This window comes from Anthonomus grandis, chromosome 1 (genome assembly GCF_022605725.1).
Source record: "Anthonomus grandis grandis chromosome 1, icAntGran1.3, whole genome shotgun sequence".
NCBI lineage: Eukaryota > Metazoa > Arthropoda > Insecta > Coleoptera > Curculionidae > Anthonomus > Anthonomus grandis.
The window spans coordinates 49200860-49221223 of record NC_065546.1 but is presented as its reverse complement, the minus strand read 5'-3'; the positions used below and the strand labels follow the sequence as shown (position 1 = coordinate 49221223).

Genomic DNA, 20364 nt, shown 5'->3' with positions numbered 1-20364 from the left:
TCCGTTAGCTCATCCCATAAATGTTTGATCGGATTTAGGCCAAGCCTGTATGCTGGCCACTCCATAACTCGGAAACCGATTTCTACAATGTAATCTTGCAAGATTCTTGCGGTGTGTGGCCTTGCATTGTCATGCACAAATGTAAATCCGTGAAGAGAATGCCTGTAAATCCCTTGTTGCAAAGTCACTGGTAACATCAGAAAGTGACAGTCCCATCAGGATTGCCAACATCCTCCCCAATAGCCTTAAGATAAGTAACGGTGACTTAATGGCTTTATACCAACCAACCAGTAAGATCTGCGTCTAGATGTGAAGAAAATTGCGCGATTTCTTTTACCAAGAGGCTAGAGACGAATCAGTTTATCACAGAGCATAGCGAGATCTTTTAAGAGCCTAATGGTAATAAACTGAATCGGATTGGTTGTATTTATTTTGTTCTTACATCTAGAAGACTATCTGTTACTAAACATTAGGAGGCAGATTCCCTTATAAACAACATGCTTAAGGAGGAGATTATCGAGGAATCAAACAGTTTATGGTATTCTCTAGTCGTGATAAAAATGATGAATCAACTAGATTCTGTGTGGATAATAGATGAGTCTGTGTAATGCTCCCGCTACGTTCGAGAGGTTAATGGAATTTGTACTATGAGGACTTATATGAAGGACACGCCTTGTTTAAATTCCAAGAAATAGTCCATCTTTTCCCAAAGAGACCGGCTTACATTAAATAGTAATGAAATAAATTCTATAAAGTAAATAAGTCACAGGTCTCAAATTTATTAAATTAAAGTCAAAAGATTACACGTGTTTCGCCTATACCAGGCATCATCAGATCCACTGCAAAAAGAAACAGAAACATAAAGCTTTATAAAAACTTACCAACTAAACCTAATTTACACTAAAATTACAAAGTAGTAACTTCCTACCTTGTGTATTCACTAATAAAAAGAACGAAAAAAAGAAGCAGAGTACATGATACAAGTCACGGGTAGTAATTAAGTAAAAAATGGTAAAATCGGATGGAGACTAGTTACTACATATTAAAATTATATAAACAAACAATAATTGGTCAGATTTAAAAGAAAATATCAAAAAACTAAGAACAAATAAAAAAGATTTACCGAGCTTAGGAATCGAACCGAGTATCTCAGTGTTATAAGAAGATAGCGTTGTAGTTTGGAGTTCCTTTAGAACAATCTTGTCAATTTTTTTTCTACTTTCTACCTAATCCGAAAGATTTCCCACATTTTTCGGGACACCCTGTATACAGTAGTAAACTGTCGAAAAAGCGATTTTCTCAAAAACAATTTTTTGTGACATCCATGGTTTTCTCCCGAGACCCTTCAGTTGTGATTTGAGTACGCTAAATAGTCAATAAGTGATTAGAAATAGTAAGTGAAGTAGTGAATAAAAGTTGAAGTCAGTCGTGGAAGAAGTTTATACACATCACGGATGACTTTATAATTCTGCTTACAAAGATACATTATAGGAAAAACAAATTATTAAAAATATATAAATCGAAAAGTAAAAGCAAAAGGCACATGTACAATAGTCTTAAAAAGTTAGTAGACAAGCATACAATAATTTGATTATTTTTATCTTATTTCGCAGAGATGCTGCAAATAGAGTAGAGTGGAATTTATTTCACAAACAATATTGATACAAAATTAGATATTTTTTATAAAAATATATTAAGTTTAGTAAATAAACACGCTCCACTTCAACAAGAATCGGTTAAAGAGAAAAATTTTATGCTTTGGATAACTGATAACATAAAACGTTTAATGCGCTTAAGGGATTGTGTGCTTTCTTGTATGCCTTACAAGAAATATTTAAAAAATAAAACCTTAGTTAACTTTTATTTTACGGAACAGTAATATTGCATGGGAGAAAACTACGTATTTTAACCAATTTTCTTCAAAAAAAGCAAATGATTTATGGGACAATGCTAAAAAATTCAATATATCATCCTAAATCAATTCATTGGGAATTTAAGTTAAAATTCTCCATGAAATATTTGATCCAGAACAGATGTGCTTACTTTCATTCATCTACTTTTCAAGCTCCTATCTGTGTGTGTCAGATGACAAAATTGTTTTCTATCGTTCAAATGTCCATCCCAATGTTGCCACACAAAATTTTACCCTTATAGACGAGAATTCCCTGTTAAAGATTCTTAATAGTATATCCCCTGGGGCAATTGGCAAGCTTGAAGCTGACTGGTCTACTGTGTATTTATCCTCTAACGTTAATGATGCATGTGGAGCCCTATATGATATATTGAATAGCATATTTGCCGCACACATTCCTCTTAAGCAGCAACGTAAAAGAAGATTTCCAAATTATTATTCTCGAGAATTGATTAAGCACATTTATAGGAAAGAAAAGGTTTTCAAGGACTTTAAAATGTACAATTCTCCATTCTTTCAAAATAAATTCCATTCTCTTAGACGCCTTATCAAGCTACAAATACGCATTGAATATAAATTGTATATATCAAACACCAAAAGGAATATTTCTTTGGACCCATCTAGCTTTTGGAATTTTATTGGTTCTAAGAAGGCTGGCACCAGGATTCCTGGTATGATGAGGCTACCCGATGACGTGGTAGTTAAAGACCCACAAGACATAGTTGATGCTTTTGCACTGTTCTTTGGTGAGGCATTTATACAATCAAATTTCATTAACCATTCGTCGACGTCTGATAATGTGCCCCACTTTGACATTTCCAACGATGATGCTTCCCAGATTATTTCAGCTAGTAAAAAACTCAAAAATAAGTTAATAAGTAATCTGGTATAGACGGTGTACCTAGCTTCTTGGTTAAAGATTGCATTGGTGTCCTGGCTGATCCGCTGACCTACATTTTCAACTTAATACTGTCAACAGAACAAATTCCTGATATTTGGAAGACTGCTAAAATCTATTTTAAAAGCTGGGGACTCTGATCAAATCGTGAACTACAGGCCAATCTCATTACTCTGTAACTTCTCAAAAATTTTCGAAATTATCCTGAATCGGTCGCTATTTAGTCACGCAAAAGAACTCATCTCTGTAGACCAGCATGGATTTTTTAGCGGGCGATCTTCTGTTACTAACTTATCATGTCTGTCTAGCCACATCTGTGAATCACTTGATGTTAATACTCAAGTCGATGTTATTTATACCGACTTCCAAAAAGCCTTTAATCGGATAGATCACTATATTTTGCTGCATAAATTAACTCAGTATGGTTTTTCAAGAAGATTATTTAATTTATTTCATTCCTACTTGATTGGTAGATCTCAATATGTTGAATATGAGGGCTTTAAATCGAAACTTTTTAACGTAACGTCGGGTGTGCCACAGGGCTCGAACCTGGGTCCGCTCCTGTTTAGTTTTTTTATAAATGACTTGATTGAGTCACTCACTTGTCATAGGCTGGCTTTTGCCGATGATTTGAAGTTATATTTAAATGTATATGGTTTGGAGGATTGTGTTTTTTCTTCAGAACTGTCTAAATACATTGGAGGTATGGTGCGCTGTTAACAGGTTAGGCTTGAATGCGGCTAAATGTAGTGTGGTCAGTTACTCTAGATCAAAAACACCCTTAAATTTTAATTACTTTATTAATGATACTATTTTGAGTAGATTAGAGCAAATTACTGATCTTGGTATCATCTTTGTCTCTGAATTTACATTCGTTCCACACTTCAACAACATAGTCAAGTCAGCCCTGAGAAGGCTTGGGTTCATGATTAGAATTTTAAGTTCTCAGAGTTTTACTTTGGAATCTACATTAAGACTGCTTTTCTGTTGCTTTGTGAGATCAAAACTGGAGTTTGGCTGCATTATATGGAACCCGCTCTATCAGAATCATGTTGGTCTCCTTGAATCTGTTCAGCGTAGATTTACTAAGTTTTTGGCCTTCAGGCAGGATGGCATATATCCGGTAAGAGAAGAATGATCTTCTCTGTAAAATTCCTGCATGGGTTACTGAATGGATTCATTGATAGTCCTGTACTTCTTTCTGGTGTACGTTTCATGGTGCCTAGGCTTAATGCTAGACATCCCCTAACATTCTTTCTGCCAAGGCCTTATACTAACATCCTGTTAAAATCGCCACCGCCACTATATACAATATGCGCTATATTTAATCGGATCTGTCACATGTGCGATATAAATTTCTCTCCGGTTCATGTGATTGTCGATATCTTGGTGGATCATTACTCTTGGGATTAAGACCCATGTGTTTAAGTTATAGTTAGTAGGTATACTGCTGTTAATTTAATTTAATTTTGTTGAATATGTGATTATCTTGTTAAACTTTTATAATTGGGTTTTTATATCATATTAATAGTTATTTGTTCTAGTTTTTTGGATAACTTTTGAGTTTGTGACTTTACTTTTTTCTTTTCTTTTCATTCTTTTAGGTTTGTTTGTGTGTGTTTTGAAACTATATTTTTCATTGTTTTGTAACTGTTTCCTGTTATTGGGCAAGTTGCCTGTTGAAAATAAAGGCTTATTATTATTATATTAAACTTTTCTTGCCATACTGCATTTCACCCTTATTAAATATAATAAATTCTTGTATTCTGGAAAGTTATTTTCCATTTTAATGGAAAAAAGCAATCGTAAAACCGCGAGCTAAAAATACGAATCCTAAAGAACTAAAGGATCGAAGACCGATCAATATTCAATTGTAATATAATAAACAATTGTAAGATTTCCTAAGTACGTCAAATTTTATCCCATCTGACTTTCTGATAATTCTGTAAAATTTTTCGAACAATATTTAATAGATAGATCCTTTTATTGGAAATTGTGAGAGATTTTCAAAGCGTTTGATCTGAATTTGTAGCAATTGCCACAGGTGTGTCTCATGGATTAATTTTGGGGCCTCTGTTGTTTTCCATATATGTTGCAGATATGAGCAATTCTATTAAGAACTCGAAAATTCAACAATATGCTGATGACTGTCAAATACTTCTTTTTCTTTAGATAATATAAATGAAAATATTGAGAAACTTAACACAGACTTAATTATTAAAAAAAAATTATCTGATGATCATAATTTAAAACTTAACTCCTCTAAATTCTGTACGCAATTTTTTAATGCTAAATATCAGATTGAGAGAATTAGGGATGCCTTTGGCCTCAGTTTCAGAGGTGAAAAATTTTGGTATACTTTTTGATCATTCGCTAACATTTTAAATACATATTCATAATAAATCAAAAATTGCTCATATAAGATTAAGAAACCTTAATTATTTAAAAAAATGGCTACCATCCAAAATTTAATATTAAACCATTCGACTACGGTGATATGGTTTATGGTTCATCTTTGACGATGCAATTAGCACACCAAATACAAAACAGCGGTATGCGTTTTTCTTAGAATATTTCATTTAGAGAACATATTACAACTCCTTTGAATAATAAAAATATCCTTAATATGAGTTACCGTAGAAAACTTTTGTACTTTTTATTTTTGTACACTGGTAAACCGTTATACCTTACAGTATTATTTAATATTCCTTAACTGTCTCGCGCATGCCTTTTACCTTTTTTTCCTTATTCGAAACTTATTATTCACTTATTGAGGTTAGATAGGGCTACAGTGCACAAATACACAGGACTTGACTACTAATGCTGATGGGATTTTGTTATTGTAATGCTCAAGTAAACCAGGACATTTGAAGATAGTAAAAAGTAAAAAAAGAATTTTACAATCCAATCCATGGAAAATGAAGAAAATACAACAAAAATTAAAGAAAAAATAATTTACGGGCGATCTGATGAGGTGGAGAAGTGGAAGTAGGGTGTTTGTCAATGTAACTTCAGAATTTGATTTGTTCGTTTTTTTTTTAATTCCTTGATCTATCTAACTAATTAGATATAAACTTATATTAAAAACAACCTATTGCTAAGATATAGGCAATAACTAAAGTTTCGATTTTCAAATCGTCACTTTTGGATAGCTTTTGTACACAATTATTTTGTTGTTAAATAAAGGTTTTTTTTGTCGTTTAATGTGTTTGTCTCTAACATCTTTAGAGGTCTTTTCAAAGTCTCTTTAAGGCGACATTTTTCTGCCTGAAATAACCGAAGCCTAATATATAAACATCGCAACAAAATTCCATCTTATCAAAAAGCAATTTTTCGGGAATCTCTCCCTTTTGTTCGGTTTCATTGTGTTAAAAGGCGCAATAATGCAATGAGAAAACTCGGTGTGCCTCATCAGATTTTTCTCTTTCGTCATCTCCCTCGTTTTCATCTCTCTCCACGAACTGGAATTTCTCCTCTCCATCGGTGGTTGTCAGTCGGATGTTGCCGTTTGACCCTTTTGCCGCACGTTCTCGAAGGGCCCGCGCGTTCCCGATTTAATTGAGAATTTGCGGGAAATTATTATTATTCAAAAGTTTAGTTTCGGTGTGTATATTTGTGCTAAAGTTTTTGTTTTCGGAAATTTTTTTGGGTGAGTCTCTTTATTATTTTTAAGGCTATTTGAAGCCAACTTAGTATCTGGCTTTAACTGTTTTATTAAGTAATTAGATTATTTAAATAATTAGCAAGTTTATGACAAAATTTTGACGCTTAGCACTTGGAAAACTTGGAAACTATTCTTAGTAAGTTAAAGAAATGTCCTATAAATAGTCCCAAAAGTAATATGTTTCGAAATTTGGAAAATCCTCCAAGGGGATTGCGGCATCATCGGTTTGCGGTATTAAATGGGAAAAAGGTTTCTCTTCTTAAGGCTTTTTATTGACGTGCTATCATGCTTCCAAAAGGAAAAAGTTCTTTGATTGCTGTGGTACTTATATAACTTTTATAGAGGAAAACTTTGCAAAACTTATATAGAGAAAAAGAGAAATATTCCACTAAACTTAAATCAATTTTAATAAAATAAAATAATCTTTATTGTACATGCAACACAATCATCTATTCTATATACATACAAAGGTGGAAAGTACCGCTAGGCGTGTTTTAATAACCACCACATTAAACAATGAAAGAATATAGTAGAATTTTCTTAAGAATAAAAAAATAAACAAACAAAAATGATTCAGAGTACCTTACCAGAATCAAAGTTACACCCGTATTGAATTATCACAAGTCTCCGAGAATTTGTTTAATTTAGACTGAAAAGAGGCCATGCCTAAATCTTTAATTTCTGCAGTAGCAAGTACAGGCAGAAGTATATATGAAAGAACCTTTCAGAAACTTAGTCTCATGCTGGGGATTGCCAGTGTGCTTTTATAGCGAATATTTACATTATGCGTATCTCCCCTTTGTGTAAGGATTTCTGACCGATATTCTGGTTCATGAAAATTAAGCAGCTTATGTAAAGTGCAGCTTATACCCAAAAATCTTCTTTGTGCCATATTAAGACTATAGACCTGCCTTACATGCTCACTCATATGGACCCTCCGCGATAAATTTCTAGTAAACACAAGAATTTTGTATTTTCTGGATTTAATAATCATTTTTCATTTTAAGCATATTCGTTTATATATAATTATGGCAATTATTAAGAATGTTCCGTAGAAGTATTACACAAAACCCTAAAATATGCTGAAAAATGAATGAATGAATCATCGGTTTATTGTCAAAAAATTTTACAATTTGTAGACAAAGCTGATAACTAAAGTAAAACACAAAAACAAGCAAAACACACAAAAATAAAATAAAACTAATAAAACAAATATACAAACTTATACAAATCAATAATTGTATGTGGTCAAAAGTATGAATAAATAAACAAAACACTATATAGCTACTAGCTACATAAATCAGTATGTGTGTGTGAAGTTAAAATTAAGTATTAAAAAAATCGTTTACCGAGTAAAAGGCACTCTCCAGTAGGAATGATTTTAATGCCTTACGGAAAGTAGGAAAAGATGTGATGGACTTGATGTTCAATGGCAAATGATTGTGCATTTTTTTTGCTTTGTACAATATAGAGTTTTTTACCAATTCTGAATGTGGAGTAGGCAGATATAAATAATATTCCGCGTTTCTGAGATGATAATTATGGGATGGCCTATCTGAATTTGATGAAACGTGCTTGCGAATTAGACAAACGGACTCATATATAAGTAGTGACGGTTAGGATATTAAATTTTTTAAAGAAAACCTGGCAATGAGCTCTATAATTAAGTCTAAGTGTATAACGCAAAGCTCTCTTTTGAAGTCTGAAAATGTTGTCAAATTGAGTGACACTACACACACGAAAGAGGAAGGGCGTAACGAAGGTGTGATTCAAAGAGGAAAAAATACACTGGTATACAAGTTGAGAGGCTAAGCTCCTTGGAAATTGATCTTAGTGCAAAACAAGCGGAGCTTAATTTTCTTGTTAAAGGGTTAATGTGCATGTCCCATTTTAACGACTTGTCAACAGTAAGCCCCAAAAATTTCACTGAGTCGGCTTTGTCAATGGTTGCGTTATCCAGTACAAAAGATTGCAAATTATTTTTATAGGACAAAAATTTAGTTTTGGAGATGTTAAGGCAAAGAAGATTAGAGTCGCACCATGCTTTGATAGAAATTAATTCACTTGATATGATTTTATGAAATTCGGCAACATCCGGATTGCTCCAGGTAAAACTAGTATCATCCGCGAATAGGCAGATTCTTCCTTTAATATTCAGAATATTCAGAAAAAAATTTGTATTTAATCGAGCATATAATTTTAAAGTTTAATGAATGTAAAAAATAGTGAAATAAACAAATTCTTGTCCTGTTTGCAAAGATTCTGAGTTCATAGACACAAAACAAAAGTGTATAGAAAAGTGTTCATTACATACAAACTGACAGAAATTCTTCTGACAAATCTGTTAGCGTCATTTCGCTTGGCAATGGAATAGATGAATAACAAGATATCTTAATACTTTAAAAAAAGTTAGCTAATAAGAAGTATATGGTTTTCAAATTGTTAGCAGACTATAATTTTCTTTCTGGAATAATATTAAATTGTAAAACTCTAAAAAACAGTATTATAACCCACGTTTTTTACTGGGTAATCACTCAAGCATAATCTGAAAGATTTTTGGAAATTCAAAAAATTAAAAAACAGTCTCGAGTGAGGTCTTTTAGTTATGGGAAACTTAAAGGCTCTTCTGGTGTTGAAATTGTTAATCTGTTGCTAAATGATCTAGGTACTCTAAAGGGCCTGATAGCTTGCCTCTTATTCTTTTGAAAAGATTAACCTTTATAATATCGACACCATGGTTTAGAATATTCAATTTATCGTTGAAATGTGAGGGTTTTCCTGAGTGGAAATATAGTTTTATCACACCGATTCTAAAATCTGGCAATAACGCTCATGTTGAGAATTATAGGCCAATAAACATCCTCAGTGTTTTTCCCAAGCTGTTTGAAAAGCTTCAACATGATTATCTTGCTCGTTTTCTTACCACTGAATTAAGTAATAGACAATTTTAATTTATCGCGGGAAGGTCCACTAAACTAAATGTCTTCAGTTTTGTTACAAAGAGTTTAAAGAGGAAAATAAAAAGGGAAAAACTAAATTTTCAAAAGCTTTTGATCATATATAGGATGTGAAATTACAACTCAATAAGATCTTAGTTATTCTCAGTGTTCCCCAAGGGTCCCACTTGAAGCCTCTTATTTTTACCCTCTACATTAATGCCATTGCTAGTTGTTTAAATACTATATATTTCTATTATTTGCTGATGATCTTAAGTTCTATTGCAAAGTTGTAAGGCAGCATAATCTCGACTGGCCTGTTCATGCTGAAAAATTAGTTGTATGATGTGTTAACCATCTGGGTTCTATTTATTCTAGTAGAGGTACCTCTTTTGAAAGTCCCTTTTGGAAATTGTCACTAGTGTGACTGATCTAGGTATTACATTAGATTTCGAGATCAATTTTTACCTTCATGTTATTAGGTAGGTTATTTGCAAATTTTGGGCTTCATCAAGAGATGCATCATGGAGTTTTAACATATAAATTCCATAAAACTCCTTTACTGTACTATGGTTCATTTTCACTTTGAATATGATACGTTCTGCGTATGGTCATCACATTATAACAACTTCACATAAGGCATTTAATAAGTCCAGCGCAAGTTTTCGAGGTATATTGCTTTTAAGATTAATATACTTTTACCTATAGTTTATGAAGCATATGAAGTGAATTGCATTTCCTTAGGCTTCAAACTTTCAAATCATGATTTCACAATCTTCAGTAAAATTCTCCACTTCAATAATTCATCGATTCCATACAGAATGGGACTTATAGATACGTTCCTAGTAGATTGACACGACAAACAGCTTCTTTTGATGTACCCTTGCAAAAAACAAATTGTGGCTGCCGTTCTTTTGTTACTTGAGTCAACAAATTGGCTAACCGTCACTCAGCTTAGCAAGAGTGCTTTGTAGGTAGAAATCAGTTTTTAAGGCAGTTGAAAAGCAGTGTGAAATAGAGATGCTATTAGGTTTCATTGAGCTGTACTCTTTTGCCTATTGTTGTTGTCTTGAATACTGAATTAAAATGTTTTGCCACTATTGATATAAAATGGTATGTATTGGGCTTCCTGTCCATTGTTGAATGAATAATAAAATGAATATTCCTAAAATATTAACAAACTGTCTTTCCAAACTCTAAAATTGTTGAGGTACCAGAAGTCATATACTTATTAGAAAATATTGGGTATGGAATGCTCTCTTTTTGAATGAAACAAAATTAAAAATACTTCGTGACAATATTGGTAGAACTTTGATGGTAGATTCTTGGTTAATGATCAGGGCACACGAGTTAATTTTTGAAATTGTAAATTTATACTTTTAATAGTTTTCTGCCTTCAGCTTTTATTTCTGTCAAAGTTTCAACATAATCTAGCTCTGGTTATTCAACTCAAACGCTGTCCTCAATTAACTTTTTGTTTAGTACAGCTTCACTTTCACGTACTACTTCTGCTCCCTTATCTTCGTTGATCGCATACTTTTTTAAGGAATGTTTAAGAATATAAAATATCTGTCATGCATTGCTTCTTCCCTTAGAATGTCCAGAAACTCAGAAGAAATTATTTATATATTTTGATTTGATGGTTAAATTAGTCCATCTCTATAGCTACATAAATAATCCTGTCAAATATGTTTAAATGTTTAAACATATTTGAAAACCTTTATTAGGCCTTTTTATATAGCTAGCTACCATCCCTGCATTACTTGACCAATAATAAATATTGGCTTATTACTTGTCATTAAGGATAATCTTTTTTTGATTGACATCTGATGTTCGCTTATGCTTTGGTGTACATGCACATACCGGTTTTATTTAACAAATATAAAAATATTTGAAGTGCCTTCTATATAAACCCAGATATGACCACAATGTAATCCAGTTTTTCATTTGCGCCTGTTGCGATCCAGTGAAGTCAGATTTCCTTAAAATGATCTATTCAGAAAACTAAATTATTTCTGGTCTGTTCAGAGAATATCAATGCCATACAGTCAAGGAACATTTCTAAAGAATCATATTGTTAATGTTTGTAATATTTAAATGTTAGTTGAACTTTGATGGTTTTTCTGCCTTCAGCTTTTATTTAAGTCTCTTTTGAATTATCTGCTAGTATTCCTCTCTAAAGTTTTAGCGCTGCTCATTCAACTCGAACACTGCCCTCAATTTAGTTTTTCATTATTAGAGTTTCACTTTTACGTTACTATTTCTGCTCCCTTTTCGTTTACAAACTTTATGTTTATTTGTTTATTTTTTTCTTCGTTTTTCTCTTCAATCAATCATCCATCATCGCATACATCTTTTCAAGAGTATTTATTTATATTAAATGCCATGCATTGCTCCTTATCCTACTCAATTTTTCAATGGCACTTTTTAAATCCGTACGATCACTGCTGTGCAATAGGGGTGTATATATTACTGCAGAGGTGTCATCTGCAAATTGACCTATAAAAAATATTAGCTTCAGTTTACTTGCTGTTAAAGACCATCCATGTTTGCATATACATATACTTCTTTTATTTAACGACATTTTTATTTAAAGTCTTGCCGTTTAACAATGAAAAAACATCTTTGCTACCCAATCCGAAAAATAAAATATTCAATATACTTACGTGATATACATTTTATGAATGGAAAAGCGAAAGGATCCTCAGCAAAGGCTCATTTGCCTAATCAAAAGGCCATCGCTTGTTTGTGGTTCATTACGCATACAGAAGGGTCTTTTGTAAAAAATATCTTTTGGAAGATTTGCTTGCCTGGTTTATTTGAGGATAAATTTAACAGAAGGAGGATTCTTATTTATACAATAAAAATTGCGAAAGTATTCACTTAAATATGTTAAGTTGTTCTGTAAGTAATAATTAAAATAGCGCTCAGGATTACACCGATGAGATATAGAATTTAGGTATTAAAGTAGTAATCATATCCATTTAAGTTATGCAAATATATATTTTTTTAATTTGTATTATGGACATATTTGGATAATTTCAAAGGATAATAGGCCTAATTACAAAATTATAGTTTTTTCAATTTAAAGGATTTTGAAGTGCAATGTCAATGTACTTGTTTATTTTTAAAAAAGCTGTTTATGAACTTATTAAGTGGTTTTACTTGTGAGAACGAGCAAAATGTATATGTAGTACATTATATTTTTTAGATTTAATTTTGAACACTTACCAAATTATGATGTGGGTTAAAAGAAATTGTAGAAAGTGTTTCTAAAAAATGTTGTAATTTTTTTTTTATTTATACATAAAAAATCATTGTATAGTGATAAAAATTCAAATTTAAATACTGTAATGAAACAGCTCTTAACGAATGTTTCAATTATAATTACTATAAAATTTACTCTTTTTCTTGATATTTTTAATATTTGTCTTATTAATTACAAAACATACAAAAATTTTTTACAAATAAACTCACACCAATAAATATCTTAATTTTAATTCCAATCATCATTATTATAGTATTTTACTTACAAGAAGATGATCTTTACATCGGTATGTATGCCTGACGCATCCCTTTTGTTCTTTTTTTAACAGTTCGTTGTTTTCTAGGTGTTGGTTTAGTCGTTCAGATTTTTGTGAGGAGCTTGCATAAATAATTATTTAGGCGTGTTATTGATCTATAGTTTTTGGCTTGCTTGGTTTTCTCATCTTAAGGAATTTTTGTCAGCGATTTTGGTGTTTCCTTTTTTTGGCTCACCATTTAATTATAATCCTAAGCTTTGTTTTTATAAGTGGCTTACAGTTGTTTTAGCCAAAGGTTGGTTCTGCCCTTAGGGTCTTTGGATTTCCAGTTGGCAGTCATTTCAGTTGGACGCATTATCATTATTATTATTATTTCTTATGTATAGTTCGCTATTATGCGGTATTGCACGGGCCATTGGCCTAAGCAAGATGGTTTACCTATTACAAATTAAGAGATTTTCGTACGATTTTACAGGAGCTTAATATCGGTAATTTTTGTAGTTATATAATTAAAAGACATGGAGAAATTAAAAGATATGGCAAAAGACCAGGAGACGAAAGGTGGCGAGGGAGAGATTTGGGAATGACACCTGTGTTTAAGAGTACAATAGGAACAACAACACTACTTTCTTTAAATAGTAATGAATACTTTCTTGCCTTTATTCTGTTGAATCTCATTGGCAACATTGGTATACTTTGCTAGCTTGTTAGTAATAGTCTCTTGCAGATTGTCTGTATTAGGGACAACAATACCTATCAGATAAGTATTTCTTTGTCTTTGTCAACTAAAATAATATCTGGTCGATTAACCTAAATAGTTGTGCCTGTAATAGTCTCTTCAATTCCAGTACAATCAATTATGCTCATTTTCCGGGATATTTTCGGTGTATATTGATAGTGAGCGACATTGGATTGCATGAGCTAAAACTTCTGAGCAAGTTGCTGGTGGATTATCTTGCCTACACAGTTATGACGATGAAGATATTCTGTGTGGGGATGTACAAGCTGTTGTATCATCTACTACCGCAAATTTTCTCCTAATATGTTTAGGGTAATTTCTAGAGGCTATTCCCTGACCTTGGATTGCTCACACAAATCCCTTGGTTTCCAGGAACAGATCCCTATGACTCGGCCAGTAGTTCGATGCAACTATATCGACATTTTCGGCACTTTAGAGTTCATGAAGGTGTCTTCCAACCAAAGCTTATTTCCAGGTGTGGTGTACAGTTAAATTTGATCCACTTTCTCTATAATTGGTTTGATATTAGGTTTAATAAGGTTTACCTCTCGTCCGCCAAAGTAGACGCTTTGTAGAATAAAAAAAAGTTGAGCCTTCTGGAGGAAATACTTTTGCAAGTTGGCTATATTTGCTTATCACGGAAAGATGAAATATGAAGCAAACCTCTACCTCCATGAGCCCTTGGCAGTGTTACCATCGCTGACTTTGAATGCTGGGTTTTGTACTTTATCATAGATGTTAGAGTGTTTCTTCTAAGTCAGTCTTCATTCATGTGAGTATTCCAAACGTATGCCAGTACTGGTATAGCATAAATGTTGATGGCTTTAAGCATATTCTTACCATTTAGCTTCGATTTAAAATATTGTTAAGGCGGAAGGATTTTCGTGTGGTATTCCGTTTAATGACACTATGATGGGTTTAGATTGATTGCTAAAAACTAAATTATTTGTATATCTCATTCTCTTCCATGGGGATGAATAATTCTTTGCTTTCAAGTTCAAATCCAGTGGTGCTGTGGACGTTTCTTAGCATTGATGGTGTTCTGCATTTGTCTAGTCCAAAACCCATGTAGATGTCTTTGGAAAATAATTCAGTGGTTTTAAGCAAGGATCTTATGTTTGCAAGTGTGCCTGCATATAGTTTTACGTCATCCATATACATCAAATGAGATATTTTATATTGTACTTTTAGATTTCTCTTTAAAAAGAAACCGATCTAACTGTGGTTGAACATGTTGGATAAAACCGAACAGAGCCAAAGCGGACTGATAGAATCTCCTTGGATAATACCCTTTTTTATATCGATTAATGAGCTCTTCAATATACCTTCGCTAAGTCTTCCAGTTGGTCATAAGATTTCTGAGTAAATCAATAATGGTTAAAGTGTCAAATGCTTCCCTGTAACTTATATATGCAGTGTAGAGAATTCGCTATTTATGTATGGCTCCCTTGTTCAGTAATAATAGAATCGAATAACGGTTATTATTTACATCCTTGGGAATATCTCAGGCAGTAGGTCTGCTCAATAGCAATTAATTTATTTTCTTCACAATGTTGGTAGATCTTATTAGCTATCCATGACGATCCATAGTCCTCAAACTTTTTACCTTGCTAGACCTAGAACCAACATTACAAAATTTTTGCTTAAAGTCAAGTCAAAGTCAAGCTTTATTTGTAACTAACAAAATCCTTAAATATTAAATTATAAGTTGATCAATATACAAAGCACCATCATTCTTCTTTCACATTTAAGCTGTATATAAAATAATAGAGGCTAAACTTAATTTAAATCAATGTAGGGCATATAAAGATCTAATCAAATAACATAAAAGACATTCGAATAAAACTAGAAAAAAAAGCATCATACATTCGAACCTATTAGCTAAATGAGAGAGCCGTTAAATATTCCCGCAAGGAATAATATGATTTAATTAATAATAATTTCTTTAATGTTTTTCTAAATTTCCTCGCATAGTGGTGTTTTCTTAATAAGAGGGGGAGATGTTTAAATAGCTTTATTCCATTATAAATTCTGGTTTTTTTCACTCGCTCAGACCTCGGTATAGGTAAAGATAGCAAAAAAATGTGTCTTGTATTATTTGGCTGAGCTTATGAGACAGTTCGTTTCTGAACTTTCTGTGAACAAGGCACACAGTCGACGTCAAATTTTTGTCGAATTTTTACACATGGCAAGCAGTGTCCATTTTTGTGATCAGAATGCTAAGTAAAACAAGTATTCTGAACAGGACCCTCAGAATGGAATACTGTAACAAACATGTAATTCGATTAGAGAGAAATATAGGATTGATAGTAATTGCCATTATCAATCCCAGGTTTAAGGGTTGAGAGTTTTCTGTTAAACTGAATTATGTGGCTTTCAGATTTTAAGGAATTACTAATGTATAGGCCTAGGAATGTTGCAGTACATGAATGGAACAACGTTTTATTGTTATTTGAAATATTTACCACGAGACTATTGGAATTATACCATTCCATCAGACACTGCATATCGCAAATAATTGCACACTTTGAGCAATTGCAACCTTTGAGGATCCCTGGCATGCCAGAGCATTGCTGCATCATCTGAAAAATCAGTCCACTAATGTGTAATCGAGGCAAATCGTTAATTTACATTAAGAATAGCTGGATACCCAAGACTGATCCCTGTGGGGCACCAAAAGAAATAGGTAATTAAGGGAAACATGAATTACTAAACAAAACCCCTTTGCTTACGATCTGATAGTTAAGAGCAAAACCACTTGTTGGATGGCGCAAGCAATCGAAAGCTTTCGACATATCACAGAATACTAAAGCTGCAATGTCACCTGGATTGAGCCTGAGTTGCAGCTCCCGAAGAAATCCAAACATAGCATCACCTGTGTTTTTAGATTTTAGAAATCCAAACTGATGCGGATCAAGAAGTTTATGCCTGTTGAGAAATGAAACGACCCTCGCCTTAACCAGCTTCTCCACAATCTTTCTTAGTACAGGAAGTAATGCTATGGGACGAAAATTGCAAAGTTTATTTTGATTACCTTTCTTGTGAATTTGAACAAGGTTAGCCCTCTTAAGGCAAGAAAAAAATAGGCCATTTGTAAAAGAATTATTTACTACATGCGATAAGTGTAGGTAAAGTTTTAATGACACGTATTGGCAACCTGTCCCATCCCGCGAAAGTTCTGTTCTTTATCTCTCTAAATATGGATTTAACTTCACCAGCATCAGTGGGTAAAAAGGAAAAAAGTTTCTGGTACATTGATATGAGTTGGGAAATTGTCAGGTGGCACTGTATGTGGTAGGTTCTTTGAGAGGTTAGATGCCATGGAGCAATAAATAATCAGCTTCTAAGAAACTAGGTATAGTCATGTGGCTGCTATTACCTCGCAGAGACAATCCTCCACGTTTCTTTTAGTTTTTTAGAGGATTTTTTAATTCTTTCCCGAGTAACAAATAGGTTTGGTCCTTTTTAGAGTAGACCGGTAAATATTCCTGCAGTTATTGTAGTAATTCATAAAGTTCGTGCTATGTAATGAAAATTTTCTTATGTTATGTAAAGATCTCTTATTTTTGGCTGCAACTTTTATTTCCCTTGTGTACTAAGGTTTCTTTTTTATAAGAACTGAAGGAAAAGCCCTATTAAAAAAATGCTTAAAAGTACCGAGTGAAAGCCTTCCATTGGGTCCGAATAGTCTAAGATATTGTTCCAGTTACATTGATTATATAATAGTTCAAACATGACATAGTTTCTGCAAAAAAAATCTTAGTGCGACTATATGTAGAACTTGCAACTCTATACAGAATCAATGCGATATATTTAACTGTAGCCTAGCCGAAATTAAAAGAATTCGATTAATTTAGTTTAGTTAGTTTAATAATTTGTTATATCTATACTATTAGTTTTATTTTAATAAGATGATTTTTTCATTGTTATATGTATTTTTTCCATTCTTTTATTGGAGTTTCTCTATTGAATGATGTAAATTAAATAAAATAATAATAATTATTAATATTATTATAATTATTATAGGAAATACAATAAAATAGTAAAAATACTATTGGTAACTTCATAGAAGACTTTGCAGAGTCAAGAAGCGAATGATGTGCACCCTTAATTTTACTAAATATACAAAAAAACATTAATTTTAGGTTAAAATTTCACACCCACTACGCACATGATAAATATTTACGCTCATTATGAAATATTTGCGTACACGATAATTTACAAACATAATATAGTACAGTTTGCATTTACAAAACAATAAAGTAATATTTTAAACCATACCTAGTGTCAAGTAGTTCAGCAAACATTTATCATTAGTTAGAGCCCGCACACCGAAATAACGCTAAATTCACTCGACAGGGGTATTAATCTCGCTGTCGGCCATTAAAATTGACAAAATATTGTGACATTTCGACGCTGTGCGTGACGTTTTGGGGCAGACATCATCATTTATAGCTGTCTAAGCTTTTTACAACCGAAGCTGCGAACCGAAACTGGTGTAGCATCGTGTTATCATTTGCAGCTACGGACGAGATATTTTAGTTTCAATATGATACATGTCCGGAATTGCGGCAATAATGGCTGTCTGTTGTCGTCGAGGCAATACGTGATTTGTCGCCAAACGTATATGAAAGATGAAAAATAAAAAGTTATTTTCGAAAAGGAATAAAAGTAAGATACAGGTGAGGGAAATTTCTGAGTTTTATTTTCACATCTAATATAAAAGGCATCTTAAAACTTAAAAACTGTGTTTTAGTACTTGTTGATTTTTTAGATGTCTTCAATACTACTTGCTAAGCTCAAACGTTATGGCTCAAAGATTAAGTTGCTGAAGCAAAAGTTGTTAACTGCCCAGATGGTATCCAATATCCGTGGAGTATGACACATATATCTCATTTGCCTGCAACATCCCACAAACATACCAAATATTATTATTTCTGTTAATTTTATTACTCGTGATGTTCTAGTTTTTCTAGCCTGTGACTGATTGTTATTCCAAATAATATTTTTCCAACTCTTATATTTTGCAAGATCATCACAATGAAAATTATCAATTTGACACTGTATATTAGATACAATATAATACAATATATTACGGAAATTTTCACAAATGCAGAATCGAATTTATAGACACAACTTAAAGGTTATAATATAATTCATAGTACTAACAATACATATTTTAACAAAAATTTATGTGATTCTTATTTTTCATATTATCTCAATTAAATAATGAATCTATTAGAATTAAACGAAAAATTTTACTAGACCACAAATTAGGCCTGTGTCGAAAATTTTTCATTTCCTACATTGATACAAAGACGGAGGAGGCATAAGTAGTAACTAGTAGGAAATTAAAAATTCAAACAAAATTGCAAAACAAGTGAATCGACTTTCAGGGGATTATATTTCATGACAAATGGCAACTACGTAAACTGATAATCAAAAATAATTAACAAATGGACTTTATATTACTTTATCAGTAAATTTTTAAAACTATTATAATTTCGTGTAATAAACTGTGTTAGTTCAATATTTAAATTTTTTTGGTTATGACTTCCCTCAATTTTTGTTTTTAAATTTTGCGGTAAAATCTTAAGAATTTTCGGAAGCAAAAATAATATGTTTCTTTGCAAATGAGATTTGTTAAAAAATATGATTGTAGTGCTATAATGATGATCAAGCTCAGTGAAAATATGTTTTATTTTTTTGTATAAATAAAGACTTGTACTTACAAATAATCCTTTTAGGTTTAAAACATTACATTCAGAATAAAGATTAATTGTAGGATACATGGTATTTTTATACAGAATTATCTTTATGATTTTGTTTTGGCACACCATTAAAATCTGCAATGGAGTTTCGCGAAGACCACCCCAAATTGGTAAACACTATCTTAAAATAGACTCTACAAGCGAATTATAAACTATTTTTATTGTTTTTCCATTTAGGATGTTTCGAAGCTGGTAAAATTTGTAATATAGTTTTCAAAGTCTTTTCGCCGTTTCGATAGCGTGTTCATTCCAGCGAAGATGTAGATCAATATATAAGCCTAAATATTTAATTTTATTTGTTTTTTGTATACTTGGACAGGTACAAGTAGTATTTAATAAATTACAGGTTGTGGTTTAAATTTTAATATAAGCCGTTACTGAAAATGCTATAAATTTAGTTTTTACAACGTTTAGGCTTATTTTATTGCTACTTATCCATTTTTGTAAAACGCTAAGGCCTTGTTCAGCTTTCAAAAATACATTTTCCCAATTGTAAATTTCACTGCAGTGTTATCGGCAAAGCAAATAATCGAATCATTCTTCAGCAATTGTCCCAATTCATTAATATGAACTAAAAATAAAACTGGTCCCAGAAATGTGCCTTGAGGTACTCCAGTACCAATGACCGTCCCACTACTTAATGTATCATTACATTGCATTTTTTGGATACGATTTTTCTAAATATGATTTAAAAAGATCTAACACACGGCCTCTTACCCCAATACGGTCCAGGTTACTAGCAAGGAATGAGAGACTGTGTCGATACTTTAGAAAAATCCATATAGATTGTGATGCATTTTTTATTTTGCTGCATTTTAGATAGTATATCCCGGTATCAACAAAACACAGCATCCTCAGTGCTTTTGTTTTGTTTTACTATAAATGAGATTTTGTGATTCAAAAAAATCTACGAGGCCATA

General features: G+C 32.3%; 1 protein-coding gene across 3 annotated transcripts in view; it reads left to right on the top strand.

The window, feature by feature from the left end:
* LOC126748647 (uncharacterized) overlaps window positions 1-20364 on the top strand; it is a 207929-nt gene that overhangs the window by 1042 nt on the left and 186523 nt on the right. For 2 of the 3 annotated variants that reach the window (XM_050459550.1, XM_050458414.1), the window contains exon 1: window positions 6320-6459. The exons of the other annotated variant lie outside the window; for it this stretch is intronic. The gene's annotated coding sequence lies outside the window, so the exon portion shown is untranslated. Of the gene's footprint in view, window positions 1-6319; window positions 6460-20364 lie in introns of those variants that run through there. 3 annotated transcript variants of the gene reach the window in all.